The sequence below is a fragment of the Protopterus annectens genome, chromosome 2.part1 (genome assembly GCF_019279795.1).
Source record: "Protopterus annectens isolate FY-2018-M chromosome 2.part1, PAN1.0, whole genome shotgun sequence".
NCBI lineage: Eukaryota > Metazoa > Chordata > Ceratodontiformes > Protopteridae > Protopterus > Protopterus annectens.
In genome coordinates, this window is record NC_056729.1 from 282,883,359 (window position 1) to 282,891,828 (window position 8,470).

At 44.1% G+C, this 8,470-nt stretch overlaps 1 protein-coding gene across 1 annotated transcript in view; it reads right to left on the reverse strand.

Moving 5' to 3' along the window:
- CASP6 (caspase 6) overlaps window positions 1-8,470 on the reverse strand; it is a 1,203,724-nt gene that overhangs the window by 986,972 nt on the left and 208,282 nt on the right. The gene's annotated exons all lie outside the window — the stretch shown is intronic.

Below are 8,470 nucleotides of genomic sequence, written 5' to 3' on the forward strand. Positions count from 1 at the left end.
AAGAGGTTGCTAAGGGCTGGTGTTTTGATGGTTGATAAAGAATTTTGTGTGCTATTTGAAGTTGTTGATAGATAAGCTTGTTAGGAAGTTCCAACCAGTGTAATACTTTTAGGTTTAGACAGTGGTGGGTTCTATACTTAGATGCTGTGGCAAATCGAGCTATATTGTGGTAAGATGTAGTTAGTTTCCTAAGGTTACCTTTAGAGATGAGTGTAGATAGGGAAGCATACAGTAGGGTAGAGATAAGATGGGATTGTGCTAAGGTGGACCGTGCTTTGGGTGTAAGGAAGGGTTTGATTCTATACAGTGAGCCAATCTTTTTATTCACTGCTTTTATTGTGTTATTGATGTGATAATCAAAATTAAGATTATTATCAATAGTAACACCTAGCAGTTTTGTAGTAGAGTCAGGAAATGTGGGAATTATCACTTGCAGTAATAGTGAAGTTTAGTTGAGTAGATTTGTGGGTAGGTGAGAATAGTAATAGCTTAGTTTTTGGGGTTCAAGAGAAGACATCTTTTTGAGAACCATTGTTCAACGGTTGAAAAGGTTGATTGGGTCAGTGACTGGAGTTCTATTTGAGAGGAAGCTGTACAAATTATGGTTGAATCATCTGCATATTGTATGCAGGTAGTGTTTTGGATAAATGATTGGAGATCATTAATAAAGACAGAAAATAAAAGTGGTCCTAGTATAGATCCTTGGGGTACTCCTAGAGAGATGGGTAGTAGAGTGGATGAGAATTTCCCAGAGTACTGCTTGTTGCCTGTTTTCAAGATAGGATGAAAACCAGGTTATTGAAGAGTAATCCAGGGCAAGGGATTTAAGTATGTGTAGTAGAAGTCTATGGTTTACCATATCGAAGGCTTTTGATAGGTCTAGGAAAAGTGAAGAGGTTAGTTTGTTGTTGTTACGGTTGCAGTTGATAGTATTGGTAAAAGAAAGTAGAGCTGTGGTAGTACTGTGTGAGGGTCTAAAACCATGTTGAGTGTTAGCTAGCAGTTTGTTATGGAGGAGATGGTTGAGTAGTTGTTTGTGTATACATTTTTCCATGAAATTGACTTCTACATTACCAGATGGGTTGTCAACTGGCTCTCCAACAGGACACATACCATCAAAGTGGGTGACTGCATCTCTAGCAAAAGACCAGTCAGCAGTGGTGTACCACAGGGTTCTGTGATGGTCCCCTTACTGTTCAGAATTAATTTCTCAGAAGTCCGGGCAAACTTGGATGGCCTGTGGCTGACCAAGATTGCTGACTATTGTAAACTGGGAGCAATCTATTGAGTCCACCAAAGATGTTAATATACTGCAGGCAGGGTTAATGCAGAGAAATGATTGGTGGCAAAGACATGGATTACAGATAAATACAAAAAAATGCATTTTTAGTCCCTTTGGAAAAGCTGACATCCCTGCTAATTACATTATAAACAGCACTCCACTAAGTGTAGACCCAGTAGTACATGATCTGGGTACTTAGGTTGATAGTCTGAACTTTGACCACCATGTATCCACAGTAGTAAGGATATCATTCTGTGTGGCACATCTTATATGTAAAGGCATCGCATCTAGATCTAAGAATAATTCAGTTATACTCCCCTCATCAGACCAGTAACTGAGTACAATGCATGTACCTCACAAGACACCTCCAACAGTTGGAGGGACCACAGAGGTTTCTCAACAAGAAATTACATGGTACACAAAACAAGTCTTATGCAGAAAGACTGAAAGCTCTGTCACTGCATTCTGTCCCTTACAGGTTACTAAGGAGTGATCTCTGCCTGGCTTACAGGGCAGTCTCTGACCCAGCCCTGATGGAAATACTACACATTCGTAAATCAAACTGCACAAGGGTCACTCACTACAGGGATCTTAACCTAGCCTCTGACATGAGCAGGTCATGATCGAGAGACAGATGCATCTCCTAGAGACTGCCACTTCTCTAGAACAAGCTTTCAATGCTTGTGAAACTGAGCCTCTCACTGACCCTCTTCAAACACAACCTAGATCAATGGCTAGGTGACCACAGATTTACTCCTGGGGTGGTGCCCATGTCCCACATGGACAGAAGTCTGTATTAACTACCATAGACCCTTACCTTTGCAAGCTTTACTCGCCTAACCACTGACAATTTGGGCAGCTCGGGAATGGCTAGGCTTGTAAGGGCTCTAGGGCCGTTAGCCTAGTAACCTCCTATGAACCTATAATGCATCCTTATGCCATTTAATAAGTTAGAATGTCTGATTTAATGTCTGATTTGATGTGCCATATCTGTAAGTAGAAGCAGTCTTATTGCAAGCTTTAAGAAGGCCCTGATCATAACACCCTGTCTTAAAAAAAACGGCATTAACTTTCTTGACCTCCTTGTAATCTTCCCACGAGCTGTAGGCTCTTTTGGTCTGCAACAATTCCTCTTAAGGAACTGATAAAATTAGACTGGCAGGATGGAAGTTTTTTACCATTTAGGTCACTCAAAGTGGTTCTTGGCTTTTGGTAGGTGGTAGTATTAATGTTTCCCATACCATACTTTCAAGGTTAACACCAATTAATTTGTCTATGTCCATACTGGAATAGTGAGTACATTTAAAGCAAAGTCTGTTAACCTGAATATGTGAATATATGCTTGCAGAAATGAGTAAGAGTACTAGTGAAACTTTCTTTGTATATGGCACTCATAATGGGAAGGAAATACACTTTTCTGTGGCAAAAACTTGACGTTTAATAAGTCCAGATGGTGACCTCATTTATAGGTTATTAAGCTACTTTAATTTGCTTTTTTGTAACTTTATAGCTGTATGAGATAAAGCAGTAGGTGTATGTAGATGTCCAAGTGCTGATGCCAAAACAGGAACTAAAGCAGTAAGTTGCATGCTCCATAATGGACTGTAATTCTGAACCAGCTAGAAAGGGGCAAGTAATCATACAACGCAGTACTAAACTATATTTTTTCTTTTCTTATTTAAACTGTGCTCATATAGTGGGATTAACAGAAGGACAGGTATACCAACAGAATAGGGTATAGAAACCTAGTAATGTACTTTGCAGGCAGCATCAGTGCTGATGTGAAAATAATGTAAAAGCATTTTTTATAGCCTTTGAGAGACGGAAATAAATGTTGTTTTCATAAGTTGTGAACCAGGTCAGTGGGTGGTCCCTGAATACTTTTGTCATCATAGCTGGCCTTAGGCATAGGCCAACTAGGCGGCCGCCTAGGGTATTGGTCTAGCAAGGGCACTTTTCCAGTATTTATTTGGTGTAGGTAGACCAGGATGGGGGCACCAGGTAGTGTGGTGGGGTGGGGCGTCATGGATCCCTTTTGCCTAGGGCACCAGTTGACCAAGGGCCGCTCCTGTTTGTCATCACCTGCATTTTGAAATCAAGAGGTAATTCTGTGCGTTTGTCTGTCTGCTGTATTTTTTTGGAGGGGGGGGGTACATGGAGAAAAACATGCAAACTCCACACAGACTGCAGGAATAAAACACAGATCCTGGAACTGTGAGGAAGAGATATTACACAGAGTTACTTTTTTTGCCTGGTTAAAGGGTGGAAATTATCCTGAGGGAGATTTGTCTCACAATACACACTAAAATGCTCTGATGTTCTTCGTGTTTCACTGTTGCAGTCATCACACTTGGGTTATCTGCCTGCAGGTAGCCCTCAGTTGGCCCAAATACCAGAGACTTAGTATTTCTGTGTCGGTTGATGTTGCTCCAGGACTGACGTCAGGTCGTCACAGATATAAAAACAGGCAGCCGACGTCATTACATCAGTCTTTCTTGCCAAGGAGCCCAAAGCAGAAGCAGTTCGCAAGTGCCGGTCAGCCGCTACCTGAATTTTCGTTTACGAATTCAGTAATCCTGAAGTCTTCTAAAGCCAAGTACCCCATTGGGGATCCTTTTTTCTTGCTCTAACCGTTGTCAGAAAAAGTTAACAATTGTCTTGCCTGTGGAAAGCAAATAACTCACAGAGATTTTCATTCTTACTGTGTCACCTGTTAGGCCCAGACCACGACCTACCTCGCTGTCGGTTTTGTCATTGTTCAATGCCTGGACCATTCGTTGTCAGGCTCTCTTTGTCGCTAAATTCTTCTGCTCTCCATCTCCGTATTACAAAATGGCTTCAGTAAGCCATCTGACTACTGGTATTCCAAAAAATAAGTAAGGATAACGATAGAAACAGACAGCATAGGTCCAAAGTTGCGGACGACGCTTCCGTTAAGCTAGTTGCCAGTTTGCGGGTACTCAGTGAGGTGCTTTCGCAGCCCCTGATGCCCGCTTCTATGGATTCACAGACCTCTACGGAGACCCATTCAGAGTCTGGTATGCCGGGTGACTCTTCTTCGTCTATAGAACCTGCGGATGTCTCTACCTTGGATGGGTCTGGAGCCGCTGTGCAGGCACCGGCTTTACCAATGTTCGACTCAGACTGACTTTTTTTTATCTAAAACTACTGAGTTTCTTAGGCCAAGAGTATGCGCTATGCCTAGAAAACTGACTACCATAGCGCATGCACATCCTCCCATGCCTCCATGACAAATGCTTAGAATGGCAGAAGACCTTACGCTTATTACGACTGATTAGGGGAAGTCAGCCTTCTCCTGCTGAGAAAAAAAGCGACCAGTCCCCTGCAGTTTCAACAGACCAGGAGTCCGATGACTTTGAGGTATCTGATTATGAAGACCTGCCCTTATCTGCTTATGAGGATTCAGATGCAAAGGAATCCATTACCTCTGCCTCCCCTCCAGAGGATTTTTCTTTTGGTGAAACCTTCCATACGTTAAGAGAGCATTTCCACTGGGAATGCCAAGACTATCCTCAGTACAAAAAGAGACTTGGGGAATTCCTAGATTTTCCACAGCACATACCTTTAGCAGTACCCTTTGTCCTGGAGGTTGTTGATGATGTCTTTATGGAATCCAGTCTTACTCCTGATACTTTACCTCCTGCCCCTAGGAAATCAAACAGGTACTACAGAGTACCTGACACTCACAAATGTCTTTTCAAGAATCCTATTGCTGACCCAGAGATCATTTCCCAGGGGCCTAAAGGTATCAGGGCAACTACAGCCAAGAATCTCACTCCTTCGAACAGGGACTCCAGAGCTTTGGACAGATGGGGTAAGAAGGTATATACCTCTGCTACTCTTGCTATTAGGGCATTAAATTGTCAGTTTCAAATGCTGAAGTACCAGTAACATATTATGGAACTTATTAAACAAAAAGTGGCAACCTTTACAGACTGTGCAGAAAATAAGGAATTGCAGGAGCTTATGCACTTTGCAAGCCAAGTCAGCAAGCATACTTTGCAGTGCAGCTTTGATGCCCTAGAGGCATCTTGCTGGGTAGCAGTCACTGGTTCTGTACTGAGAAGATATGCTTTTGGCTCAAGGAGCAGACCTTGCCAGACCATGTCAAATCAAAGTTACTAGACGCTGCTTTGAACAAGGACAGTTTGTTTGGCACCAAAGCAGAAGAGGTTCTTAAAAAGATGGAAGAAAAAACTAAGTCGATGCAGACTGTTAAAGAATTCTTACAAGTACAACCCCCTAGATTCAGTAGGCATTGCCCTTCCAAACACTGGTCCTTTCCAGCCCCCTCCCGGCCATCTCAAACCAGGGCCAGGGGAAACAGACCACTCAGATTTCTCAGGGTATGCAGAGATCTAAACAATGGCGTGCTCCCAGCCCCAAACCAGGGAGTGGTAAGCCACCTCCTTACTGGAAAAACTCACAATGACTTCACCACTCCCCTCCCCACCTGTACCCAATTGCTTGTGCCCCTAGGAGGAAAACTTGCCCTTCATGCATAAAACTGGATGTCCATCACACAAGACCGATGGGTCCTCAGCATTGTATCCCAGGGATACAAATTTTACTTCCACTTACCAACCCCATGAGGGTTCCCAGACCTTCCTCCAAACCAGTGGGCAGAGGCTCAAAACCAAGTTCTATCCCTGCTCTCCATCAGAGTTATTCAGCCGGTTCCAGTGGAATAGATAGGCCAAGGATTCTATTCCAGACTCTTCTTGGTACCCAGAAAAGAGGGCTCTTGGCACCCAATCCTGGATATTTCAATTCTCAACACCTTCCTGGTGCTACCAAAATTCAAAATGCTTACCCTGCAACAGCTTCTACCTATGCTAACCAGGGATGCCTGATTAGTCACCCTAGACTTGAAAGAAGCCTATCTGCACATCCCAAGGGAGTCCTGCAGGAAGTATCTACGTTTCGGGGACGGATCTATGCATTATTGGTTCTCTGCACTTCCCTTTGGCTTATCCACTGTGCCCAGAGTATTCACAAAATGCCTGGCTCCAGCCATTGCATACTACATGCAGGGAAATATCCAAATTTACCCGTACTTGGATGACTGCCTGATTCAGGCGGACAGTCAGGAATTGCTGTTGCAGCACCTGACATTTATGAAAAACCTCCTCACTTCCCTGGGGTACACCATCAACAAAAAGAAATCAAAACTGGTAGCCAGTCAGAGGATTGTATTCCTGGGAGCAAGCTTGCACACAACATCCCAAATGGCATTCCTCACTTCAGAAAAATAAGTCTGACAGCCTACTTCAAACAAATGGCCACCAGAACCCAGCTATCCTCAAGAAAAATACTGCAGGCCCTAGGGTTCATGGCCTCATGTATACTGCTAATTCCATATGCAAAGCTGCATATGTGGAAACTTCAATGGCACTTAAAAAGTCTTTGGTGTCAACATTCTCAGGACCTTGAAACAAGTCATTCCTATCATACCCTGTTTAAGGACGGAGTTTCTTTGGTGGGCAGAAGCATGCAACCTCCACAAGGGACTGCCCTTTACTTAACCCCAAGCCGCCCAGACCCTAACCAAAGATGCATCAAACTATGCAGGGGGGGGGGCACACATGGACGGCAAATGCATTCAAGGCTACTGGAGCCCAAGACAAATTCATCTGCACATCAACCAAAAAGAGATGCCAGCTGTGCAGAACACCCTGATAACTTTCAGATCCCTACTCTTTCCAAAACGGCTTCTGTTAAAAACAGACAACACCACAGTTATGTGGTACATGGGGGGGGGGGGCACACATGGACGGCAAATGCATTCAAGGCTACTGGAGCCCAAGACAAATTCATCTGCACATCAACCAAAAAGAGATGCCAGCTGTGCAGAACACCCTGATAACTTTCAGATCCCTACTCTTTCCAAAACGGCTTCTGTTAAAAACAGACAACACCACAGTTATGTGGTACATCAACAAGCAGGGGGAACATATTCCTCCCCACTCTGCAGGCTAGCCATGGCTCTGTGGAACACGGCATTGGACATGCAAGTCCATCTGCAACCTCAATTCCTGCCAGGCAATCAAAATTCACTGTTAGATGACTTGAGCAGAAATCTCCTAGACTCGCATGAATGGCAGTTAAGAGCCCAGCACCTTCAACCTTCTGATTCAGAAATGGGGGACCCCAAAGATGGACCTTTTTGCCCCCCCTTACAACCACCAGCTCAGCAGATTTTGCACCAGGAACCATCACAGAAGAGCCTGGAAAGTAGATGCCCTATCCTTTCAGTGGGCAAATCTCTCAGTTTATGCATTCCCTCCCATGCCCCTTCTCTCAAGAGTATTACTCAAAATAAGACTGGACAGACCGAGGACAATTCTGATTGCCCCAGACTGGCCACGCCAGCACTGGTACCTACTCCTGTGTAACCTGACATCGGTGCCACCATGGCACCTACATCAGAACCCTACCCTGCTCCCTCTCAGGAGGGGGCAGATTTTGCATCCACAACTGCAAACCCTAAAGCTTGCAGCCTGGCTTGTCCCTTGAATCCTATACCAGCAGCTCTAAGCAAACACATGCTGGATGTCATTCTTGAAGCCAAAAGACCCAGTACAAGGAAATCCTATGCGGATAAGTGGAAAAGATACTGCTTATGGAGCCTAGCTAAAGAAGAGGACACAACTCTGCCCTCCCTGCCTTTAATTTTGGATTACTTAGCAGAGCTACTACAAAAAGGCCTGTCTTTCTCCTCCATTAAGATTCATGCCTTCGCCATTTCGGCTCATTACAACAATGAGCCACTTCTCTTCTCAGACCCTCAAACAGTTCCTGAGAGGGGCAGACAACTTAAGACTGCCAAGGAGAGCATCCATCCCTGCTTGGGACTGTAACTTTGTACTGGAAAAGCTCACACTTCCATCCTTTGAGCCTGCAGTGTCTGCAGACTTTCCTCTCTTGGAAACCAGCATTGCTACTAGCCATCACTTCACCTAGAAGAGTGTCTGAACTAAAAGCACTTATGGCTGTGGAACTCTTCTTTATTTTCCATGCTGACAGGGTCTCTCTCGAGACAAACCCTTCTTTTTATGCCTAAAGTGGTGTTCAGTGTGGCTCTCAATCAATCCATAATTTACCAACCTTTTTTCCCGTAATCCTCAAAATAAAGGGTAAAGAATCTTGCACTCCTTGGGCCGTTTT